Consider the following 27,689-nt stretch of genomic DNA (forward strand, 5'->3'; position numbering starts at 1 on the left):
TTTATTTAAGAAAAATAAATAGGCTTATGGTACTTTTCCCTTCAATCCAAAACATGGTGTTCCTCTCTCTGTGTTCTGGTCTCATCTTATGCCCATGAATAAGGTTTAAATATAATAACTTTGTTTATATATCTCTTGAATATTCTCATGTTAATTCTTAAGTATTTGCTAGTTTTTATTACTATTATAAACTGAATCTTTCTTAAACTAAAAAGAGTGCTTCAGCCAAAAATTGTTGTGCACTTGCTGAAATACTCAACTGCTATTATGTCTAGTTTGCCAGTCTCCAAATACATTTTAAGGTGGAAGTGGTTTTGAAAATTGTTTAAAAATCAAGGATCTAGTATTTCATTTTTCTGTCATCAAAAAATCTTGTCTGTTTGATACTTGTTTGAAACTGTCAATATATGCAATTTTCATTCCCTTTTTATTCTATCTTATTATTCTATATTCCATGTTTTGTCTGTTATTGGCACTCATCAGCAGTCATGAACTTTCCATGCATCTGTCAATTTTTCTCCATCCTTTGGGGGAAAGAAATTTATCATACAGAGTACAGTAATTTTATTGTACTTAGGAACATCTTACTTCTTTGAATGTCTTATTAGAGCTCCAGAGTGAGAACTGTAAGAAAAATATGACTTGAATAACTATAATTTTTCCAACCTTTTTTAGTGCCTCCTCTCAAATGTGTCACTACCAATGCAGTGTTTGTGGCATAATAGTGTAAACAGTTGTTTATTTATAAAAACATTTTAATCCAAATTTTTTTTGGCATCTTACATATCATCAATATACTTTCTATGTTGTGGTATTTCTAAAATCTTGGACATAGTTATTCTGGGCATAGTTATTTCTTGGGTACAGCCTAGAAAGTAGCATTTGGATATTTCAAATCTGATGACTAAATGGCACAAGTTAAATTGAAGCCAAGAGTTCTACTAAATTTAACCTTAATTTTACCTAAATTTAGTATTACATCGGCTGTTATTGGCACTTAGGTTTCTTATGCCTTATAGTCTTAGCCACTAGTATATAAACACCAAAACACAATTCTTGAAGATATAAAAATGAGAACTCATGTTTTCAAGCACTTAATCAATTCGAGGTACATTTAATTCCTAATGTCCACACTATTCTGACTTTTTTTTTTTTTTTTTTTGAGAGAGAGAGTCTTTGTCACCCAGGCTGGAGTGCAGTGGCGTGATTTCGGCTCACTGCAACCTCCAGCTCCTGGGTTCAAGCGATTCTCTTGCCTCAGGCCTCCTAAGTAGCTGAGATTGCAGGTGCACACCACCATGCGCAGCTAATTTTTGTATTTTTAGTAGCAATGGGGTTTTGCCATGTTTCCCAGGCTGGTCTCCAACTCCTGACCTGAAGTGATCCACCCACCTCAGCCTCCCAAAGTGTTGAGATTATGGGTGTGAGCCACCGCACCTGGCCTATTTTCTGACATTCTAAGTGCAGTACAATGTAGAGTCTTTAAAAGTGTGGATAATGCATTTCCATTTTTAGTTGTTAAGGAACACCCATAGTGAAAGGGTAGTTTCCCTCAATTATGAAACATTAGGTTGTGATGTTATATGCAGAAATTTTATTTAATGATAAACATAACAGCTTGGGATTTGACATGGTGACAATGGCTAGAAAAGTGCAGCTTAAGTGCTTTTCAAGCTGTGCTCGCTTCATTCATGCAGAATTGCTGTCTTTGCTGACTTCTGGTTTCTTGCTTAGGCGCTGACAAGAGAAAGTATCTGTCTGTAGTTTCTAATGCTAGTGTTAGTCTAATCATAAAGCCAGCACACCTTTGTCTCATATAACACAAAGTTATTAATCAGCTCCCCAGTGTCTCTTGTAGAAAGAATAAGAGGAAGTATTTTAAAAATACATATTCTATAAATATATTCTTATTGCCCATTCTTAGAGTTTTCATTTGTTGAGCATCAGTGTACCAGGTAATTTACAGACTTCTACAATCTTCATAATTATGGTGTAGGATAAATTTTTTTCCCTAGTTTACAGAAATGACTATTTTTTGTAGTTGTATGTGAAAATTATAGAACAGTTTTGGGGATCTGCACAATGTTATGTTCTCACACAGAGAATTTGCCTTTGTTTCTTGTATGCAGGTAATTTGAAGAAGAACAATTCAATCTCTTTGGGAATTAAGTTGATTTGCAGCTCTATTTAAGTTTCTAGAAGAGCTGTTCTATATCTAGTTGCCCTTTCTCCAATAGCATAGCCCTTCATGAGTCCCAGCTGAAAGCTAGGAGTGTTTACTAAGCTCCTTCCCTCTCCAATTTTTGTTTTCTCAGTCTCATGAACCACTGAACTCCCTGCTGAACTCTGCTCACCTTTTCAGCCTTTGAGTTGCTGCTTCCTGTGTGGCTTTTTAGTCTGTCAGCCAGCACTTTAAAAAAAAATCTATGTGTATAAATAAAACTACCATGTGACCCAGCAATCCCACTACTGGATATTTGTCCAGAGCAAAGGAAATCAGTATATCAGAGATATTTGCACCCCTGTGTTTACTGCAGCACTATTCACAATAGTCAAGATTTGAAATCAACCCAGGTATACAATATCAGATTAATGGGTAAAGAAAATATAACATATATACACAGTGGAATACCATTCAGCTATAAAAAGAATGGAATCCTGCCATTCCTCTCATCCATGCTAACATGGATGGAATTGGAGGACATTACGTTGAGTGACATAAGCCAATCGTGGAAAGATAAGTACAGCATGTTCTCACTCATATGTGGAAGCTAAGAAAGTTGATCTCATGGAAGTAAAAAGTAGCACAGAGGATATTAGAGGCTGGGAAGTGAGAGGGGAGAGGGGACATAGGGAGAGATCTGTTAAAGGAGACAAAATTACAGCTAGTTAGGAGGAATAAGTTCTAGTGTTCCATAACACTGAAGGATGGCTGTAGTTAATAATATATATTTTTTCAAATAGCTAGAAGAGGCTATTGGATGTTCCCAAAGCAAAGAAATAGTAAATATTTGAATGATGGTTATGCCAGTTACCCTGATTTGATCGCTATACATTTTACGTATCAAAAATACACTATGTATGCCATAAATGTGTACCATTATTTTGTGTCAATTAAAAAATAGAATTTTTTAAAAAAGTCAATGACTTGAGGAAAAATATGATGAATTTGGGAGTTACTGTTCTGTACTTCCCTTCTCTCAGGGATGTCAGCTGTCAAGTCCTTGAAACTTTGGTTGCACATTGCCTTCAGGTTTTAAATTAATTAGTTAATATTTTTTATATCCAGGATTTCTAGTTGTTTTCAGCAACAGCTAGCCGATTGCAGGTAGTCCTCTATAACTGTAAGTGGAAGTCTTTCCTGGAGTCCTTCTTCTGGAAGCTTATTGATTTTGTTCTGGAAACAAATCCAGTATTATTTTGAATCACATTGATTTGGTTATTGTCCGTATTTTACCAATAACAATTCACAGTCCATGAAAGCTGGAAGCATGTAGTGCTTCTACAGTATTTCTCTTACATGGTAAGCTTTGTCCATCTGACAGGCAGTTGACAGGTACCCACTTCCAAGGCTGCTGCTGCTAATGTACAACTAGCACAATGACACACAGTAAAATGTTATAAGAATTCAGGAGCATTTCCCAACCCATCTTCTGGTTATAATTTAGAATATACTAGATCTTTAAAAAATTAAAAAAAAATTTTTTTTGGGGGGAGACGGAGTTTTGCCATGTTGTCCAGATGCAGTATTTTGAGCCTATTGTGTCTATAATGTAAAGACAATTAGAAAATTTGACAAATTATCCCATATTAGATAATCCCTTGTCATGAATTGCATTACCCTGACTGACATTTTTCTCACTAGGTGAACCATGAGGCGCTAGATGAAACAGTGATGATTAACAAGGGTATGTATTAGAATCACTTGGAGGGTTTGGACTATAGATCACGCTTCAGGTCCCATCCGGGGAGATTCTGATTGAATTGATCTGGGGTGAGATACAAACGTCTTCCACTTCATATTCCTGATCCTCTGATTCCTACTTAGCCAAGGTGTCCTCTTCTCTGTAATATTTTCTTTTACTTCCCTGGACTCTATTTTTTCTCTTCTCTGAATTTCCAAGTTTACAATACTCCCAGGGCTCTTATGTATATACTCATTTCTTATTAAATCATCTTTTTTTCTTAATTCAACTTTTAATGTTTTTACATTTTTCATTCATTTATATTCAGTCATATATCCCAACTGATGTTTAGCATATTTTATATTATTATCATTATAGTTTTTCTTGTGTCATTCATAATCAAATCATATGGTCTTACCTCACCACCTAAACTGTCAACCCTTTGATTAGGGACTATATCTCGTATTTATTTTGTAAAACGATAGACACAGCCCTGTCCCTGGTGAAGAAAACATTCTTAAAGATTAAAAACAAGCAAAACAAACAATATCATCCAGGGAAAAGCACTACCTTTATGTAAGAAAATACTTTGATAAGCCACTTATAATTGAATGTAAGTATTTGATGGTGGGCCACTAAGGCTGAAGACTACACCTCAGATAGTCAATGCAATTGCTAAATGTCTTTATTTTTATTTTTAGAGATAGGGTCTCATTCTGTCATCCAGGCTGGAGTGCAGGGGCACAGTCTTGGCTCACTGCAGCCTTGACCTCCTGGGCTCAATTGATCTGACCACCTCAGCCTCCCTAGTAGCTGAGACCACAGGTGCATGCCACCACATCTGGTTAATTTTTGTATTTCTCTTTTTTTTGAGCGACGGGTTTTCATCATGTTGCTTAGTCTGACCTCAAACTCCTGGGCTTAAGCGATCTGCCTGCCTCAGCCTTGCAAAGTGCTAGGGTTACAGGTGTTAGCCACTGCACCCAGCCTTTACTTCAGAATGGAGAGAAATGCAGGGGTGATGGAAAAGCAAAAAACTAGATAAGACAGAAGGAAACTGAGAGAGAAGACAAGACAGTGGGGTGTAGCTGAGCAACCAGCTTAGTCAGGTGCCTGGAGAAATTTTAATAAAAGGGAATCCTTATTCAATTTTAAGTTATCTTGCTACACTTAAAAAGTAATAAACTCTCTGTTTCACCTAAGAAATCAGTAAAGAAGTTTGCTATACGTTACCCTATAAAACCTACCATTTAGTTTAGTTTTTTTTCTTTATTTCCATATGAATGAAACATGGGCAAGTGAATGCAGTAGATAGGATGCTGCTTGAACTGAGCTAATTCGGTGAAAGCCACACCTTGGAGTCAGAACTGACCACTTGTCAGCCCCTGTGTAGACATCTCAGATATGCAATATAATACAGATAATTCAAGCCAATTTCATTTAAATGTTAAATTATTTAAGCTTTAAGACTTTAAGAATTAAGATCTTAAACTACTGCATGGGCTATAGAAATAACTGCTTTTTCTTAGCTGGTGTAAGGAACATGTGTATATATTTACGGCAAACTGCCTGGGATTAAATCCTGGATACACCGTATTACCTTGGGAAAGTTACCCAGTTTATTTCTGCCTCAGATTTCTTAACAATGGAAGTAATAATAGTCCCAACCTCAGAGGGTGGCAATGAAGATAAAAACGAGTTAAGACACTTAAATCCTTTAGCCAAGTCCCTGAATGGCACATGCAGGAATGCAAACAGTGTTAACAACCATTATCATTTTACTGCTGTGGTGTAGTTCTCAACCCTGCTTTGCATCAGAGTCACCTGCGGTATCTGAAAAAATGTACATCCTCAGGTTCTAGCCCACACCGATTAAGCAACATTTCTGGCATTGGAAATTGGGCATGCATAGAAAAAAACCACAGGGATCCTGAGAGACAGTCAACTCTGCAGAGCACTTCTGGGATATGTTTGCAGGTAGCAAAATGTGAAGATAAGTGTGAATGGTGAGCTCCTATAGAAATTAGATCACTAGAGACACATAACTCAAGCTACCAATCCCCAAACTCATTAATATCAAAGTGAGTACTGTCCAAAAGTCTTTGGCTGTCAAATGGAGATGTGAGAAACCAGCTGTTGAACACCTTTCTGGGTCTAGCTGGAACCCAACCTTGAGGAAAGAATGTTTGTCATTCCAGCTGGTTCTTAGTGAAAGAAAATACCATTTTTCTCTCTGCTTTGAGAATGAATTCAAGGATCCGGAGAACATAATTGGCGTCTATGATGATGAATGTTTACATGACAATTCTGAGCTGTCTTTTCTTCAGTGTGAACCTAACTGTTATTGCTTTATAGGATTTTGCATTTTAGAAGACTAGAATGACAGTAGCAATTATGTCATGACCTCAGGAGGAGGTAGACTTTTCCAGATAGTTGTGATTTTTCTGGAATCCCTCTTGCCTGACATTGACAATTACACAGCCACTATTTGTGTTGCTCAGTCTGACACCTGACCACAGGTACATGCTTGTAAGTTCTTGCTCAGATTCTTCAATAATTCTTTATGATTGTGTTTCCAGGATAATAAAGATGAACCCTGTGGTTGGCATTCAAGATTCTCTAGTGTGAGTCTCAGTTACTTTACTCTTACTTTAGCCAGTTGAGCCTGTTTCTGGTATACCAAACATTTGGGAGATAGAGATGATGTGATTGTTACACTTAGACTAGCAGACTCAGCTCTTCTCTCCTGACCTTCCCCCTGTAGCCTAATGATAGGCCAGCAATAGTAATAAGAAGGCAAAAACTTGTCTTAGTAATATGGATTTTAGGCACAACCATATACAGTATCTATCAAATTATCATTTGGAGGAGGGCAGAAGGCTATAATGGTTAAAACCATGTACTTTGGAGATAGATTTTGCTTCAGGATGTTCCTTAACCTCTTCATGCTTCTATCTGTAAAATGGGGATAAATCGTAGTAAGTAATTCATAGATACAGGAGAAGGAATTGAGTTTTATTTTCCTTTCTATTTTGTTTTGTTTATTTAGTTCTAGTTTATTTTAATTTTATTTTGTTTTACCTATAGAACAGTGCCTGTCACATAGTAAGTCTTATATTGGTGTTTGTTAGAGGGAAAGAAAAAGTTACAGTGGTGGAAGTTCTTAGCACAATGGAGTCTTCCAAGCATGGCTTCCTCTACTGATTCTTGCCTAGTATTAAGATGTTAGACTCTGATCTTAATGTTTGACCTATTCTTTACCATATTGATTACATACTTATTCTTTACCATATTGATTACATCCTGGGTTTGTCAAAAGTGAAAGGAATAATTCTTACCCTTGTTATTTTAACCAGTATTTTTTTTTTACTTTTATCTAAAAGGGCATTTTTTACAACTATTATAATTTTTCTAGAGTATAACCAAGTCCCACTTGAGTATTCCCTCTTTGCTACTTTCTGGAGGAATTTTGGGTTTCATATCTGGTTTCAAAAGTACAGCAAAGAAAGGAAAACTAGAGTCTTATGCTCTGCTGGTGTGTCCTTCATCTTTCGATCTCTCCTCAATTCCTGTGTTTGGGTCATTTTATAGTTTCTGCAGAACTAGAACTTTGCTGCTTAAAATCATCCCTGGACTCTTAGTCATTGGCCAGCCCAAGCATGCTGTTGGTTCTTGATATGATTTGGTTGTGTCTCCACTCAAATCTCATCTTGAATTCCCACATGTTGTGAGAGGGACCCAGTGGGAGGTAATTGAGTCATGCGGACAGGTCTTTCCTGTGCTGTTCTCATGATAGTGAGTAAGTCTCACAAGATCTGATGGTTCTATAAGGGGGGAGTTTCCCTGCACAAGCTCTCTCTCTTTGCCTGCTGCCATCCATGTAAGATGTGACTTGCTTGCTTCTCCTTGCCTTCCACCATAATTGTGAGGCCTCCTCAGCCACATGAAACTATAAGTCTATTAAACCTCTTTCTTTTGTAAATGGCCAAGTCTTGGGTATGTCTTTATCAGCAGCATGAAATGGACTAATACAGTTCTCCACTCATATTTCTCCACTCTTATTTCCTTACTACATTAGTGCCTGCCATCAGACTTCCAGACACTGTGGCCTGCTGGAGGACTTCCAGAGGACTTTCTCTGCTGCTAAAGAATGCACCTCTGCCTGTGCCCATGACTGGCCCAAAGTGCAGGAGAATTGACATTGCCCAACCAACGACTGATAAATATACCATGTTCCTTCCTTCTCAGGTTAAATCTAGGGCTTTTCCAGTGGGATTGAGCTCTAGAAACTGTCTCTATTGAATGCCTCACCATCCTTCACTGACTTCTCCACTCCCTAACTGTTGTTCTTTCCCTCTGCAAATAAAAGACTTGGACTCCAATACTTATATCAGCTTCTGCTTCTGGGGGAACCCATGCTCAGGCCTACATGTTCTTCCAATGTGTAGCATAAAGGTTGGAGTGATAAAGTCCAATTTGATCTGTTTTGCAGGTGCAGCAGGTACTGGGGACTGGTTGCCACCATTACAGCATTAGTTGGTGCTATAGACTGAATGTAAGTGTCCCCTGAAATTCGTATGTTGAAACCCTAATCCGCAATGTGATGGTAATTGGAATTGGGGCATTGGGAAGTAATTAGGTCATGAGGGTTGAGCCCTCATGGAGGGATTAGTGCCCTTGGAAGAAGAGGAAATGACAAGAACCTCCTTTCACCCCCCAGTCTCTGTGCATGCACCAAGCAAAGGCCATGTGAGGACATACCAGGAAAAGGCCCTCACCAGACACCAAATCTGCCAGCACTCCAGTCTTGAACTTCCCAGCTTCTAGAACGATGAGAAATAAATTTCTATTGTTTAAGCCACCCAATGTAGAGTATCTTGTTATAATGGTCTGGAATGACTAAATCAGTTGGTGACAGAAGTGATATGGGAGATAACATCAAGTAAAGAGTTTATATACCATGTAAAGAGCAAAAGTGCTTAAGGGGCCAGGTGCGGTGGCTCACGCCTGTAATCCCAGCACTTTAGGAGGCCGAGGCAGGTGAATCACCTGAGGTCAGGAGTTCAAGACCAGCCTGGCCAAAATGATGAAACCTCATCTCTACTAAAAATACAAAAAATGAGCTGGAAGTGGTGGTGTGTGCCTGAAATCCCAGCTATTTGGGAAGGTGACACAGGAGAATCTCCTGAACCCAGGAGGCAGAGGTTGCAATGAGCTGAGATTGCGCCACTGTACTCCAGCCTGGGTGACAGAGAGAGACTCTGTGTCAAAAGAGAAAAGAAAAGTGCCTAAGGGATAAATACATCCTTGCATTTTTATTTTGAGTCCTCTTCCTAGTTTTACTCTGGATCAAGTATCAGGGCTGCTTCAGAGATTACATGGAACAATTACTAGAAATACATGCTGAATAGATGTGCCATTCCAGGTCTTTAAAAATGACATATACCAGCCCTATGTATATGAGGACTAAGCAACTCAAAAATTCCTTGCAGACTACTATATACATGTCTTAAATCCCCTCCTCTCTTGCCCCATCAACCCTTCAATGAGTCTCTATTTCCCACTCTTTGTGGACATTCAGAGACTATATTTGGACCCCTTCCCATAGATACAAACCCATTTTCTCTATTACTACCTCCTATATATCCTTGACTTCAGTGAATTTGTTATGTTCATTTTTCCCCCAAATACAGGATGTTCATTTTTGGATATGGCTGTTTTCTCCAGTTTTTTCCCACCTGGATTTCCTTCTCATTCTTCTCTGTTGAACAAAATTCTATTCTCCGCTCAGGCTGCATCCACTGGGATACATTTTAATTAGAAATAGCAGAAAACTCAACTGATAGTGGTAAAATGAATACGAGGTTTATTTATATCATACAACAAGAAATTTGGAAGTAGGATATCTTAGGCTGGTTGATTAGTATAATGGCTTCATACCTCAGTTCCTTTTGTGCTTAAACTTTTATGGCCATGGTTCCAAAAGGCTGTTGTACCTCTAGGCATTGTATCCATATTCCAGGTAGAAGAAAGGGAAGGAATAAATGGCAAAAGCTAAATGCCAAAATGTATACCTTTTTTCATTTTAGAAAGCCTGTCTAATGACTTCTGCTTAAGTTTCACTGGCTGGAAGTGAGTTGCATGGCTAAACTCAGCTGTGGGGGATGCTGGAAGGATTTCTTAACACTCTAGGCTCCATTTCAGAGAAAATTCAGGGAAAACAAAATTGTGGAAGATTTTTGTGTAGCTGATTCACAGCATCCAAACATTCAGCTTTTTAAATTCCATGAACTCCAGCAACATTTATTGATGGCAGCCATTTTGTTTTTTAAATTTAAGCCATGATGTTACAGATGAAAAAATATTATAGATATATGTTTTAGCTTTTTGACTGGATTTGAAACAAATGTGAATTTCATCTTGTCATATGACTAGCAACTACTACTTACAAGTTTCTTGAAAATAAACATATGCCATTGAGGATGAATTAAGCAAATGAAGAATAACTGTTGCAAACCGGACTGGCCAGATCCATGATCATGGGTTCACTGGCTCTTCCTCCTTCTTGCTGATACTAGGTAAGCCCCAGATTTCGTGGATGTGGTCAAATCCATGTGCTAAGAGGTCAAAGCCAAGTGCTAAGAGCTGAAGAGATGTGAATAAAAAGCCCATAGGAAGATGAGTATAGGATGTTTTTCGAAATCCTAATGTATGTCAGTTGTGGGTAAAGAAACAGTATTGATGTAATTCTCATTAGACAGTGAAGGAAATCTATTGGCGGGCATTCAAAGAAGTCAAACAACTTGCGTTAGATAATATAATGGTAGAAAATGAAGCTGGGATTGTCTGACAGGTATACATTCAAAGTTAACTTCTTTCTACTGTTTCAGGATAAAAAACTAAGGGAAATTATATGGGTCAAAGGTTAGCCAACAGCCAGAATTATTTTTCTCAAATCACTTTTGGAAGGACATTAATTCAGAGTTCATCAAGGTTAATCACTTCTGACTATAAAGTAAATATCTAGGCAATTTCTAGCAATGACAACATATTGGGGTCTTAAAACGATTTTGTTTTACGGTGGAGCTAAATCTTTTCAGAATCAATTTGAGCAAGTGAAACGAAAGGCCGAAAAAATACAGCTTTGTAAATAATGGAAGTCTTCACATTCTTTAATACTACAGAGCAAATAGCTCCACACTCTAATTACTGTTGTATTGTGTTTGAGTATCTTTGGTGATGTTAATTAAAGAGTGATTCTTGCATATTTTTCTTAAAATATCCATGCATCCCTTTCATGCTGCTAAATTCTTCCAAAAACACATGCCAGTAACTGGGAAGAAACACAGACCAGACTACATTTCTTTTCAGGCTTTTTATCTCAGTTATTTGTATTAACAGACTGCAAAAAATGGATATTATTTATGCTGGAAGAGAGAATGGAAGGGTATCCTAAATATCAGTATTAGAGCTTTTTGCTCTTTTAGGTTCTTAGGTGAAGGTGATGAAGTATTTTATTTTAGGGGCTTTTAATCTTTTGCTTGTGGGTTTTTTCTTTGTCTAGTATTACAATCTTGAACAATTATGAAGAAGATATTACACTACTTTTCCTGGTCAAATTACAATAAACCTAATAGAATGGAAATTTTACTGTTTAAGGATTAGTGTAGTGGTTTCCAGCTTTTTCAGCTATGCGGAATTCTTTTTAAAGTAACAAATAAATTAATAGAAACATTCACATTTTATTACTTAATAGTATTTTTCATGGTGGTTGACATAACAAAAATGCTATGAAAATAATACTTTCACATAACTTGTAATTTGTTAATCAGTAAAATCTGCATAAATTTGAAATGTAATAACAAGTATATGTGTAAGACACATTATTTATTCCACTACATTCAATGCTTAGTGCTTTGTGAATCTATGGATTATTATGCTACCTTTTAGGATTCAATGGAAATGATCTAGAAGATACCTTTGTAGAGAATTGGAAGAGAAGCTGAGCAAAACAGTTCAGGGCAGGAGATATGTCCAGAGGGGCTGCTAATTGTCCTGTGGTTTAAAGAAATTTCTAAAACTCCAAATAAGAGACATTCAGCCATAACATCCTAAATTTTTCTTAAGAAATGTTTACATTCAGTATTGTAAACTAAGTGCGAGACATTCATGGTAGACTGTGGTTCTTCTGAAGGTAAACTTGTCATTTGAGCTTCCTACAGTAGTTGGTATTATTTTAAATAATATATAATTTAAGACATTAAATAATAGACATTCTGCTTAGAAATATTTAGCCTATTCTTGGATTAAGTGCTAATTTTAGGGAGATTCACATTCAGAAAATTTTGGTATTCATATGGAAACTACTAAAAGTCTAAAACTAAGTGAGTTCATTGTTAATGAGAGATCATATTCTATAGTGGTGAGCATAGGTTTTGGTTTGAGGCTCAGATGTTCATGCATAGTCTAGCTTAGTGATTTATTAGATTTTTTCTTCTTCTTTTTTTTTTAGATTGAGTCTCACTGTGTTGCCCAGGCTGGAGTACAGTGGCATGATCTCAGCTCACTGCAGCCTCTGCCTCCTGGGTTCAAGTGATTCTCCTGCCTCAGACTCCCAAGTAGCTGGGACTATAGGCATGTGCCACCACACCCAGTTAATTTTTGTATTTTTAGTTGAGACGGGTTTCTGCATGTTGGCCAGGCTGGTCTTGAACTCTTGATCTGCCTGGCTTCCCAAAGCGCTGGGATTATTACAGGTGTGAGCCACTGTGCCTGGCCAGCTATTTGTTTTTGATCCTTTGTTAAAAAAAATCTTGGATTTCTCAAGAGAAACTATTATTAGGATTTTTATAGAGATTAAATATATTACGATTAATGTATCTATTATAGGTTTGGCCCATTTTAGTGCTTATTAAGTTATAGCTATGGTTGTTATTCAATTTCATCTTTTCTAGATACAACAATAATTTCTGAAACAGAAGCTATGATTTCAGAGTTGCATAGGTAAATACTAGAAACACAAAGGCTGATATTTTTCAATATGGATATATTTTGCTAATATTTTCAATAAAACCTTTTGGAGAAGTCTTTTAGAATATGAATCCTATATAAGTGGATTGGCTATGCACTTAAAAAGTCAGTTTGAGGGAAACAGTTAATGTCAAAAGCCATGTACGTGGGATGCCTAAAGTGGTCAGTGTTCAGAGGGAGGAACTACAAAGACGCACTGATATTTCAAGTATTCTACATCAGTGGTGCCCAACCTTTTTGGCACCAGGGACCGGTTTTGTGGAAGACAGTTTTTCCATGGACCAGAGAAGAGAGGGAAGGTTTTGGGGTAATTCAAGCACATTACATTTATTGTGCAGTTTATTTCTATTATTATTACATTGTAATATATAATAAAATAATAATGCAACTCACCATAATGTAGAACCAATGGGAGGCCCGAGCTTGTTTTCCTGCAACTGGATGGTTCCATCTGGGGATGATGGGAGACAGTGACAGATCATTAGGCATTAGACTCTCATAAGGAGCACACAACCTAGATCCCTCACATGTGCAGTTCACAATAGGGTTCATGCTCCTATGAGAATCTAATGCTGCCACTGATGTGACAGGAGGTGGAGCTCCGGTGGTAATGCAAGTGATGGGGAGCAGCTGTAAATACAGATGAAGCTTCACTCATTCACCCGCCACTCATCTCCTGCTCTGTACTCCTGGTTGCTAACAGGCTACAGAGTGGTACAAGTCCATGGCTCAGGGAGTTGGGGATCTCTGGTCTATATGGTATTTTCTTTCTCATGGATACCATGTCCTTGCATATGAAACTGTTAGAAAGCAGCTCCTGCCTCGTATTTTCCATCTACTATTCTATATCTGTTCTCAGAAGGCCAAATCAAGGAAATGAATATATATATATAATATATATATAAAACACTGGTGATCTTTATCCAGTCATTTCTAAAATAAATCTAGAGCTAGGACAAAGCAATGGAGTTTTATAGATAGTTCTAATGGTACTTAAACTAAAAAAGATAAATATTTACTTTAAAATGAGAGTTCAAAAGAGAAGCAATAATGAAAGTTAAATTGATTGCCATACAAGCAGAATGTACTTTAGGGGTAAAACCATGGAGGAATAAGTTTTTTTTTCTCAATTAGGATGGAGTTGGAGTAATGACATTCAGTTTCTTATTGCATATTATTACATCTAATATGTGCAAATGTTGCTGTGTAAAGACATAAAACAAATTAAAAAATCTAATTGAACTGCATCCTATTACCTGGTCTTGAAATAAGGAAAAAATACTAAACTAGAAAAGTAGCTCTGCCTTTTTATTCTGGATATTTCAGAATCGATTTTTGTCTTTTCTGAGAAGTGACATGAATAATTTAGGGAATAGAGCATAATGCTGTTAAAAATGGTTAAAGTATAATACCACAGAGGCAACTGCGTAAAAGTCCCTGAAAAATCTCAAAGGTGTTTAATGTTTCTAATTATGTTTAAGGAATTCAGTGGTGAGGTCTGGGAAATGACTTGCTGAGCTTGTCAGCTCACTCACTGACCCACTCAAATTCCTAAACAGAAATCTGGACTCTTTCTAAGTCATTACTTCAGCTCAGGAAACTTTAGGCAATTTCATTTTGCCTTAAGTGGGCTTTGAGACTCCAGAATGATTTGGGGGAGGGAGTAGGTTAATTGAAGTAGAAATAAAGCTCACCTATAATAATGGGTTCTATAGGGATGAATATTTCCTATCTAAATGTATTTTCATCGTAGCAGCTAATTACTACCAATTTGAATCTATCTTAATAGAAATAAAGAAAAATGTTTTCTCCACTATTGTTTTATGAACGATACATATGTTAATGCCAATGGCTTATTATTTTTAAGGAAACGTATTTATACAGTTGACCCATAAACTATGCTGAAGTTAGGAACACCGACCCCTGTGCCCCTGTGAGGCTGAAAATCCCTGTATAACTTTTTTATACAGGGAGACAAGGTCTCGTTCTGTCACCCAAGCTAGAGTGCAGTGACGTGATCTTGGCTCATTCACTGCAACCTCCTCCTCCTAGGCTTACGCGATCCTCCTACTTCACCCTCCATAGTATTTGGGACCACAGTCATGTGCCACCACGCCCAGCTAATTTTGCCCAGGCTGGTCTCAAACTCCTGAGCTCTAGCGATCTGCCTGCCTTGGCCTCACAAGGGGATTACAGGTGTAATCCCTTGCTGGGATTACGGGTGTGAGCCACCTTGCCTGGCTCCAAATTATTTTCTCCTGTACATATATTCTGTAAATTTCTTGATATTTTAAGTTATCATAGTCTTTTTAGCTGCCTAATAATCTATTTGGGAGTAATTGGTAACATTTTAATGTGTCTCTATATACTGCAAGCAATTCCAAATGGAATGACTTGAAGAAATGTGCTAGGTTGTGGATAAACTATTAGGTAGCTTAAAAAATTATTTGTAAATAGCTATTTGCAAAAGGTAAAGGTAAAAAGCAGAATGTGAGAAATTGATTTTGAGGAACTAGTTCTCTTGTTACAAAAAGACTCCAAGAAAACCTCTCAAGAACTAGTTCTAGAGATAGCTGACGCTTAATATTCACGAAATCAAGGTAATACAAAGAAAAGATTTAACAAAAATTGTGTATTTGGGACGTCATGTGCAGGTAAAATGAGTTAATTTGCATTTGCAGTATGCCATTTACATTATGATGATGCTAAGACTCTCAAAATATTTTGGTTTCTGAGGAAAGAAGTGATATATACAAACATACGTGGAGGACTATAATGAAGGATTTAATGGTCCGGTGATCTCTACCTTCTCTGTAGGTGGAGTAAAAGCAATTGGCTTCATACAAGCAAACAAAAATGATGTGGGCGACATGTAAAAAATTATCCAATTGTTAAATATGAAATCATGTATTGGGTTGTCTAATTTTCTTTATTGCAGATTTCAGAGCAGCCAAGTTTTCATCTTAGTTTAGGTAGAGCTCTTTGTTTAGATGCAGAGCTGGGAAGTTAATCCTCTAATGTAGAGGTCAGCAAACTTTCCGTAAAGGGCCAGATAATCCATGTGTTCAGTTTCCAGGGCCATGTAACCTCTGTTGCAGTACTCATCTCTGCTATGGCAGGATGAAAACAGCCATAAGCAATATGTAAATGACTGATCATGACTATGTTCCAATAAATCTTTATTTATAAAAACACGAGGGAGAAGGGATTTGCCCCTTGGACTGTAGTTTCCTGACTCCTGGTTGAGATTACTTTCCTGTAGGAAACATGAAAATTTGCTTGATAGGGTTTAAGGAAAATGAAATAAAAAGTGATCATTTCTGTGACTTAAACTTGATTATTCTACAGTTTTAAAAATTCTATAATAGCTTATTATGGGTATGACATTTTATGGTAACAAGACAAATCTTTAATTGCTTTTTTTTTGAGGAGTCTCTCTCTTCTTGCCCAAAATGGAGTATGCAGTGGCGCGATGTCGGCTCACTGCAGCTTCCACCTCCCAGGTTCAAGCAATTCTCCTGACTCAGCCTCCCAGGTAGCTGGGATTACAGGCATCAGGCACCAAGCCTGGCTAATTTTTGTATTTTTAGTAGAGACGAGGTTTCACCATGTTGTCCAGGCTGGTCTCAAACTCCTGACTTCAGGTGATCCGCCTGCCTCAGCCTCCCAAAGTGCTGGGATTACAGGCATAAGCCACCGTGCCTGGCCTCTTTAATTGCTTTTTATCTGTCTGTATAACCCTGGGACCCATTCCAGCCTTGATGCATTCTAAAGACAGAACTGATTTACTTCATTTCTATATTCCCAATGCACAGTGTACTACCCATCACTAAATAGGTACTTAATAGATATTTTAACTGAAGCATCAAGTGTTTACTCATTTTTAGGCTGCTTTAAGTACATGGAAATTTTGACAAAAGTCTAGAAACAAGGAAATATTCAAAGGCCCTTTTTTATACAATGACAATAAATGTTTTTCTTGCTTTTGGAAACATTTTTATTGCTGTAGTACAAAAAAGTTCTTGATTAAAACCTTTGATTCAGGAGTTCCATGTAGTCTAAGACAGACCAGTTAGGTTTATGTCAGAGTACTATCAAATACAGTGTCTGGAGAGCTAAGATCCAATTTGGCAATACTGTAAAAATTCCAGTATCTGTGGCACTGCAGAAACAACTTGCAGAGTGAATCCCGATTCCATTATCAAGCTCTTTTGTGACAGCAGTAAATATGACCAGGGTCTAGCAGGTTTTCTTTAAGCTCCAATGATAGCTGATGGACAGAAAATGTTGACTGGAAAACTTCCCAAGGAGAAAAGTAAATGTCTCATTCCATGAGAATGTTTTACAACTATTGTTTAATAAAGAGAGGTTACAGTTATAGCAACAGCAGTAAAGGATGGCGTGGATGAGTAAACCCCATACTCCTGGTCATGAAAATTTTTTCAGTAGTTGAATAACTGGTACAATGAACAAGAACAACCTGTGGGATGTAATGAAAAGATAATTTTATTTTTTTCTCTAGTAATGTCTCTACATTTATTTGATGGGTATAATTTGTCCTCTTCCCTGACTGAAAACCAGTCCTTGTCTGATTACTCTTAGGAAATAGGAAGTCCTACTATCACTTAAGTCATAAGCAAAATTTCATTTCCGAAATTAGAAATGTTTTGACTCTACTGGATTTACATTCCCTCCTGAAACAAAAACTAGACAAAAATATATGAAACAACAGTTTTGAAGATGTTGGATGTCAGGTAATGAAAGACAGTGATGTCTGAAAGACAGGAAACACATAAGGTTGCCTTGAGAGAATTTCCAGGCTTCAGTGCAGGAAGCAGGAATGCGGGCAGGGCCCAGTAGACATCCTGAATTGAAGACAAGGAGCTGAGAGTACAAGATGACCAAATCATCTGTAGTGTACAGGAGAGAGTCCTGGAAAAGAGAGATTTACACAAAGAAAGAACCCTTGAGACCTGCACGAGGACTCCATAGGATATTTAACCAAGTGCTTATCACCATATGCATGTGAGCAAAAAATAGACTTGAGTCCAGGGAAATAAATATATGAAAGGAATAGCAGGTCAGTCTGTGGCAATCAATCAAGGTTGGAAGGGTGCCTTTCCTTATTAGCCAGCCTGGAAAACTTCAGAATTAATGGGGCATTGAGTAGATTATTTAGAAGGGTCTTCCCTCAAAAGTGTGGAATAGGTAACCCAGCAGTTAAACACTTTTAAATATTCAGTTTTTCAAAAACGTAAGTAGAGATGTGAAAGATATAAAAAAGATCTAAATCAGACTTTTAGATCAAAACTACAATGTGGAAGATGAAAACTGCACTGACTTGGACTGATGTAAGGTTTGATATCATGGCAGAAAAGATGAATAAAGTTGAAGGCATGGTACTGTAATAGACTATTCAATTGAAATGCAGAGAAAAAGAAACGTAAAAACATGAACATCAGTGAGCTGTGGGACAACTTCAAGTATACTAATGTACCTGTTATTGCCCCTAAGGTGGGTGAGGAGAAAAATTCTAAAAAAAAAAAAATGGCTGAAAATTTGTCATATATGATGAAAACTGTAGATCCATGGAACCAGGAAATTCAAACTCTGTACAGCGGAATAAAGAGCACTGGAAATGGTAACTACATCAGTTAATGCATAAGATGTTTTCCTTATTTATCTCTCTTGTAGATATAATTGACTATTAAAACAAAAACTGTATTATGGGGCTTATAACCTATATAAGTAAAAATGTAAAAAATAGCATAAAAACAAGGATGGGAGAAATTGAAGTACATTACTGGAAATTTGTTACACAGTGTATCATAGTATAGATGAAGGTGTGTTGTGGTAAGTTAAAAACGTAGTCTATAAACCCTAAAAAACCACTGAAATATCAAAACAAAAGTTTATAGCTAATATGCCAGGAGAGAAAATGAATTCATAAGAACACTAAATCTGGATTAAACAAGAAAAAGATGAAAAAAAGAAAAAACAGATGAAGCAAATAGTAGACAAATAGCATGATGATAGACTTAATTACAGTAATAGCCATATTGAATGTAAGTGTTATGAACAGCCCAATAAAAACAGGGTTGATAGCTTGGATAAAAAAGCAAGACCTCATTTATACGTTGCCTTCAATAAATCAATTTTAAATACAAAGACACAGATAGATTAAAAGTAAAAGAATAAGAAATATATGCAGTACTAACACTGGTCAACAGAAAGTGTCTCTATTAATAAGAGACAAAATAAAATTCAGAGAAAGGAATATTACCAAAAAAGAATAAATGGTCGTTGTGTAAAAAAGGCATGCCATTCTGAAATGTTTTTTTTAACCAAATAACAGAACATTAAAATACATGAAGCAAAGCAAAACAAAACAAAACCTTATAGAACTACCAGGAGAAATAGACAAATTCACATTTGAAATTAGAGATTTGAATACCTCTCTGGATAATTGATTTAAAAAACTTGATAAAACAAATCAGCGAAGATATAAAAGACTTGATAAACATTCTCAACCAACTTGATCTAATTGTCAGTTACAGAGCATACCACACAACAAGGCTTGAATGCATGTTTTCAAGTCATATGGAACATTTGTCAAGATATGTCATATTTTGATTCAAAATACATGTTTAAATTAGTTTATAATGATTCAAGTCATACAAGGTATATTCTGTGGCCACACAGAATAAAACTAGAAATCTAACAGAAACTTGTCTAGAATATTCTCAAATATTTGGAAACTAAATAGCATAATTCCAAATAACCCATAAGTCAAATAACTAACTAAAAAAGTTTTTGAAAATATTTTAAATTAAATAAGCATAAAAGCTGGACCAGTCACAGTGGCTCACACCTGTAATCCCAGCACTTTGTGAGGCTGAAGTGGGCAAATTAGTTGAGGTCAGGTGTTCCAGACCAGCCGGACCAACATGGTGAAACCCTGTGTCTACTAAAAATACAAAAATTAGCTGGGCATGGTGGTGGGTGCCTGTAGTCCCACCTACTCGGGAGGCTGAGGTACAAGAATTGCTTGCACCCAGGTGGCGGAGGTTGCAGTGAACCAAGATGGTGCCACTGCACTCCAACCTAGGCAACAAAGTGAGATTCCGTCTCAAAGGAAAAAAAAAAAGGTGTAAAAGCACAACATATCAAAATTTATATCCCCAAATGTCTTTGTTATAACAGAAGAAATTTCTCAGATCAGTGACTTCAATTCCCCCTTAAGAAACTAGAAAAATAAAAAACTAAACTCAAAGTAAGCAGAAGAAAGAAAATAAAGTTCAGAGCAGAAATCCATGGTTCTTTGAGAACATTGATAAAATCAATACATTTCTAACTGGAGAACCTGGGGAAAAAAGAAGAAAGAGATAAATTACCAATACAATGAATGAAATAGGGAGCATCAGTGCTGATTTTATAGACACTAAAAGGATAATATGGAAATATTCTGAATAGCTTTATCATCATATATTCAACAATTTAGAAAGAATGGGAAAAGTACATAATTACAAATATCATTCAAGAAGAAATAGACTTATGATGAAATCTTGCCATGTTAAAAATAAAAGAAGAAATAGACAACCAGAATTGTCCTATGTTTATTAAAGAAATTGAATTTGTAGTTAAAAACCTTCTCACAAAGAAACCTCAAGTTCAGATGGCTTCACTGATGAATGCTACCGAACATTTAAGGAAGTAAATATCTCCAAAAAATTAAAGAACAAGGAAGGTTTTCCAACTTTTTCCATGAGATCAAGAATATAATTATCAGAAAACTAGAAAGACGTTAAAAGAGAACTACAAATGTCACTTATGAACATACATGTAAAAATCCTAAACAAGATATTAGCAAACCAAATTCAACAATATGTGAAAAGGATAATACAGCATGGATAAGTGGGTGTTAGCCACACAAGGTTGGTTTACCTTAGAAAATTAGTCAGTGTAATTCACAACAAACTATAAGAGAAAAACCAAATGATCATATCAATTTATGCAGGGAAAGCATGAAACAAAATTCCACATCCATTCCTTATAAATACTCTCAGTTAGTGGTACTAAAAAGAAGCATCTTCAAACTGATAAAGACAATTAGGAAAATCTGCAAATATCATACTAGATAGTGAAAGGCAGAATGTTTTTCCTTGAGGTGTGATCTCACCACTTCTATTCAGCGTTACGCAGGAACTTTTTACTAGTGCAGTAAAACATGAAAATGAAAGAAAAGCAAATGATAAAGGAAATAAATAAATAAAACATCTTTATTTACACATGACCTGATTGTCCATTTAGAAAATCTGATGGAATCTGTTAAAACAAGCAAGCAAGCAAACAAAACCTAATAGGACTAATAAGTGAATTTAGCAAGGTTTCCCGACACAATATCTATATGCAAAAATCAATTGTATGTTCACTGTTTGCGTGATGGGTACTCTAGAAACCCAGACTCTACCATTCTGCAGTATATCTATGTAACAGATCCGCACATTATCACTGAATCTAAAATAAAATAAAAATTTAAAAACCTAAGAACTGAGAAAGCTAATTTATGGTAGTAAAAATTGGAAGTTAATTACTTGAGGTGGTAGGGGAATTTATTAGAAAGAAGCACAGAAACAATTTCTGGGATTATATGATGGAAATATTCCATGTCTTGAATTGGGTGGTAGTTACATGAGCATACACAATTATTATAACTCATCCAACTGTATAAAACTCAATTGTAAAAAAAAAAAACAACCTTGTTGGAATTTTGATTGGGATTGTGTTGCATCTGTAGATCAAGCTGGGAAGAACTGACATCTTGATGATATTGTCTTCCTATCCATAAACATGGAATTACTCTCTATTCATTCTTTGATTTCTTTCATCAAAGTTTTGTAGTTTTCCTTATATAAAATCTGTATATATTTTCTTAGATTTATATGTAAGTTTTTTTTAAGGTGCTAATGTTAATTGTATTATGTTTTCAATTTCAAATCACAATTGATAATTGCTGGTGTATAGGAAAGCAACTGAGTTTTTAATATTAATCTTATGTCTTGCAACTTTGCTATAATTGTTTATTAGTTCCAGGAGTTTTTGTTATTGTTGTTGCCTCTTTGGGCTTTTCCACATAAACAATCATGTTATCTGCAAACAAAGACAGTTTGATTTCTTTTTTTTTCATCTGTATATGTTTTCTTTTCTTTTCTTGTCTTACTGTCTTAGCTGTGACTTCTAGTACAATGTTGAATAGGAGTGCTAAAAGTGGACATCCTTGCTGTCATCCTGATATTAATGGGAAGCACCTATTTTCTCAGATTTCAGTATGATGTTAGCTGTAGGTTTTTATTTTATGGTCTTGATCAGTTTGAGGAAGTTACTCTCTCTAGTTTGCTGAGAGTTTATATCATTAATGGGTGCTGGATTTTGTCAAATGCTTTTTCTTCTTCTGTTTATATGATTATGTAATTTTTTTCTTCTTTAGCCTATTGATGTGATGGATTACCTTAATTGATTTTTATTTGATTTTTGAATGTTGAGCCCATTTTGCTTACCTGAATTAAAGTCCACTAAGTTGTTGTGTATAATTATTTTTACACATTGTTGTAACCTTTAACTTTTTCCCATTTAGTATGATGTTGGCTGTTGGTTTATCATATTTGAACTTTTTATGTTGTATGTTCCTTCTATACCTAATTTGTTGAGAGTTTTCATCATAAAGGGTGTTGAACTTTGTCAAATGCTTTTTCTACATCTATTAAAGTGATCGTATGGTTTTTTCCCTTCATTCTGTTACTATGATGCATCACTTTATTGTTTTGTGTATGTTAAACCATTCTTGCATGCCTGGGATAAATCATACTTAATCATAGTGGATGATCTTTATAATGTGCTGTTAAATTCTGATTGCTGGTATTTTGTTGAGGACTTTTGCATCCACAGTCATCAGTGATATTGGGCTGTAATTTTTGTGGTTGTTTTATTGTCTGGCTTTGATGTCAGGGTAATGCTGGCCTTGTAGAATAAGTTTAGAAGAGTTTCCTCCTTTTTACTTTTTTGGAATAATTTGTAAATAATTGGTGTTAGTTCATCTTTAAATGTTTTGTAGAATTCAGCAGTGAAGCTATTAGGTGCCAAACTTGATGGGGGACTTTTTATTACTGCTTCAATCTTGGTTTCTTCTATGCTTTCCAACTGTTGACATAATTGTTCATAGCAGAATCTTATGATTTTTTTTTATTTTTGTGGTCTCAGTTGTAAGGTCTCTTTTTGTTATTTATGATTTTATTTTTTATAGTCTTCTCCTTTAGTTAATCTGGCTACAGGTTTGTTGATTCTGAGATTGTCTATTATAAAAAGACTTTTTGTTTTGCTGGTCTTTTGTATTTTTTTAGGCTCTATTTTATGTGTGTTCTGATATTTATTATTCTTTTGTCCTACTACTTTTGGGCTTTGTTTTTGTTTTTCTAGTTCCTTGAAATGTGTTGCAAGGTTGTTTGTTTGAGATTCTTTCTCTATTTTGATGTAGGCATGTATTGCTATCAGCTTCCCTCTAAGGACTGCTTTTGTTGTATCCCATAAGCTTTGGTGTTTCAATTTTTATTTGCTTCAAGAAATTTTAAAATTAAAAAAATTGTATTGACCCATTTGTTGTTTAGGAACATTTTGTTTAATTTCTATATATACTGTTTTCAATGTTCTTCCTCATATTGGTTTCTAGTTTAATTCCATTATGGTCAGAAAAGATACTTGATTTTGATTTTTCAAATTTGTTAAGGCTTATTTTGTAAATGAACATGTGATCTCTCCCGGAGAATGTTCCATGTGCATTTGTGAAGAATGTGAACTCTATAGCTGTTTGATATAATGTTTTGTAAATATCTGTTATGTCCATTTGGTCTAGAATACATTTTAAATATGATGTGCCTTTGTTGACTTTCTGTCTGGATGATCTGTTCATTGCTGAAAGTGGAATGTTGAAGTAAGCTATTATTATATTCCTTTCTATCTCTCTCTTTAGGTCTACTAATGTTTGCTTTTTATATATGAGTGTGCTGATGTTGGGTGCATATATCTTTATTATTGTTATATATCTTTTTATATTGACCACTTTATCATCACATAATGGTCTTTTTTGTCTCTTTTTATAGTTTAAAAAGAAACTTTAAGTTATTTTATCTGATAGAAATATAGCTAGCTACTCCTGCTTTCTTTTGGTTTGCATTTGCAAGGAATATCTATTTTTCATTCATTTTCTTTCAGCCTAAGCATGTCCTTCCAAATAAAGTGAGTCTCTTGTAGGTGGCATATAGTTGGGTCTTGATTTTTATTCATTCAGCCACTCTATTTTCTTTTTTTTGAGACGGAGTCTTGCTGTGTTGCCAGGGTGGAGTGCAGTGGCGCGATCTCGGCTCACTGCAACCTCCACCTCCTGGGTTCAAGCGATTCTCCTGCCTCAGCCTCCTGAGTAGCTGGGACTACAGGCATGCGCCACCATGCCCAGCTAATTTTTGTATTTTTAGTAGAGATGGTGTTGCACCATGTTGGCCAGGATGGTCTTGATCTCTTGACCTTGTGATCTGCCCACCTCGGCCTCCCAAAGTACTGGGATTACAGGCATGAGCCACTGTGCCTGGTCCCTGCCACTCTATTTTCTAATTGGAAAATTTAATCCATTTACATGCAAGGTAATTATTGACAGCTAAGGACTTGGTACTGCCATATTATTTGTTTTCTAGTTGTTTTGTAGCTCCATTCTTCCTTTTTTTCCTTCTTACTGTCTTCCTTTGTTGTTAAGCTATTTTCTCTCTCAGAGTGTTTTGATTCCTTGATTTTTGTTTTTAGTGTAGTTATTAAAGATTTTTTGCTTTGTTATTACCAGGAAGTTTACAAAAACCATCTTATCGTCATAACAGGTTTTTTTTGATGTGATAACAACTTAATTTCGATCACAAAGAAGAAAATACTATTTATTTTGACTCATTCATTTTACTTATTCATAAGCTATAGTCACCAAATTCATGGTTGCTATTATTGTTTTGAATAAACTATTGTCTCTTAGATTGAATATGAATAAGAACAGACAGTTCACCCAAAAAGATATGTTTGGCATACAAGCACATAAAAAACACTTAACATAATTTGTGCTTAGGGCAATGCAAGTAAAATTTCAGTGAGATGCCACTCTTTTACCTGATAGAATTAATAAAATTAGAAAGCAAATTTTATGAAGATGTGGTGGAGCCCTCACATACTGCTGGCAAGAATATAAAAAATATAATCACCTTGGAAAACTGTCAGTTTCTTAAAAAGTTAGACATATACCTAGCATCTAACCTAACACATTACCTGCCATATAACCACAAGAAAATAAAACATGTGTCCAATGTTCATAGCAGCTTTTTTTTTGCAATAGTCAAAAACTGGAAACAACCCAAATGTCCACCAGCACATGAATGGATAAACAGATTGTGGTGTATCCATACAACACAACTCAACAATAAAATAGAATGAACTATTGTTACATACTACAATGTCAGTTTATCTCAAAATAATTATGCTGGATGAAACAAACCAGATAAAAATATTATACACTATATGATTTCATTTATATGAAATTTTTAAAAATGCAAACTACCGTGACAGTAAGCAGATCAGTGGTTGCCTGGGGGGTGTGGTGGAGGACTTGAAGGATTGAGATAGAGCAGGGAGTGATGTGTTGGTTAGTTAAATGTCTTTCCCTTGAATGCCCAGTCCTCTGGGATTTTATCATCATGGCTTCTGCTCCAGTTCAGAGATGTCGAAGCTGGACTTGGTGAACCAGATTTGTAGAATTATTCTACCTCAAATACCAATTATGTCTCTACCAAGAAACCACACTTTTAGGATCTCAGTGAAACATTCATTTTCATGTCACTATGCAGTTATCTATATAATTAGAAATAAGAGAAGAACACAAATTTTGAAAACATTTTAATGACATAGTGAGTCAAAATAATCTATTCCTAGAGAATTAGCATGGATATGACATGAATCTGAATCAAATGTGTTTGGAGGCTTTATTTATATTTTAGTGCATTCCCTAGTTCCATGTTATTTTAGGGAATTTAGCTTGAACCTCTCAGAGTAACAAAATTAAAGAGAGCCAGGTGCGATGGTGTGCCTGTAGTCCTGGTTATTTGGAAGGCTGAGGCAGAAGGATTGCTTGAGCCCGGGCGTTCGAGTCCTGGGCAACATAGCGAGACCCTGTCTCAAAAAAAATTAGAGTCAATTTTATTAAAATCATTAATGAGTCAGAGCTTTTTATTACAATACTTGGTGATAGTTACATAGTAGTAATACCTTGTGGTTAACATCCACTAGCTTCATAGTACATGTGTGCTATCTAGTAGGACATTCATGTTTTCATTCCTTAAATATCAGGTAAGTAGAATCAAGACAGTATTTCTATGATATTTCTATAGTAAGATGTGGGCCAGAATCCTGAGTTACTTTACTCTCATTCAGTCAACTTCCAGCTGTAAATTACCTCCCCTCCATGATGCACCTGGCCCTGGCCACCAAAATGTTCTTGAGAACTAGAAGTAAGTAGCAAAATGCATCTGGTTTGGGAGTCAACTTTTCTCCCTCCATTCTCTGATAACGAGTAGCAGAATGACCAAAAGGTAAAAGAACAGTAATTTCTGCTTTGAAACACTATTTTTCTCTGAGTTTTATATTTAAAAATTTAAGAATATATTTTTAAAAAATAATTACTTGAGTGGTTAATACTCTATCTTCAGTAACATTAGTGATAGCTATCATCTGAGGATAGGAACCATATAAATAACCTAGTATTATTACTTCATTCTTTATTTTCTCATTTCCGTAATCTCTGTAATTTCCTCTCTCAATTCCCTTTTTAGTACTTAAAAACATCACACAAAGTATCATCTGCATTTTCAGGTTTTTTCCTTTCTATTTTAGCGAGGGCCTTATGACACCTGTGGAATAAGGTGTCCTTTAAAGCACCCTTCCTTTAAGATAGAAATTTTGGTCAATTTCCCTGAGAATTATGAGGCTTATATGTGTTATGGAGGATTTGTGATTCACCTCCAGGTGGCAATTCTAGTTGTTGAGTTGAAATAAAATATGTTACCACTGGGCTTTAGTTACCTTAGAAAAATCTGTTTTCCTCATGCAGTCTCAAAAATAAGAAAGATCAATCTGTGTGCTCTCACAGCCATGTCTGTGATGAAACTTCAGGGGAAGCAGTGATAAGATACGGTGTTCACATCTTTGGATTTTGTACCTGCTCTTTGTCTGTCACTGTTATATTAATAAAATATTTTGAAGCAGTGCAAAATTTATATTTTGAAGAGTTTATCTGTACAGGTGGAATTTGGCAGGGCATATTTTATCACCCAGTTCTGGCCATTTGGAAGGATGATTCTATTACTTAAAAGGATATGCTTGCAGGGTAACTAAAAAACTCCTTCTTTAGAAGCATTTTTGCAAACATGTAAAACTAATAATTCTGTCTGCAAGTCATATGGTTAAACTGTTATGTAATCATTAATAAAGATGTTTATATTTATATGTTCATTATACACAACCAAGCATATTTATAAAATATTCTTTTTAAATATAAAAATATAATTATAGCAGTTTACCAGAAATAATAGTTATGAGCCTTTGAAATATCTTCACAATATGCCAGAATGTCTTGGCCTGTTTTGTAATAGAGTTTCTACTACGAGATTCATTTGTCAA

This window comes from Pan paniscus, chromosome 8, assembly GCF_029289425.2.
Source record: "Pan paniscus chromosome 8, NHGRI_mPanPan1-v2.0_pri, whole genome shotgun sequence".
Classification (NCBI taxonomy): Eukaryota; Metazoa; Chordata; class Mammalia; order Primates; family Hominidae; genus Pan; species Pan paniscus.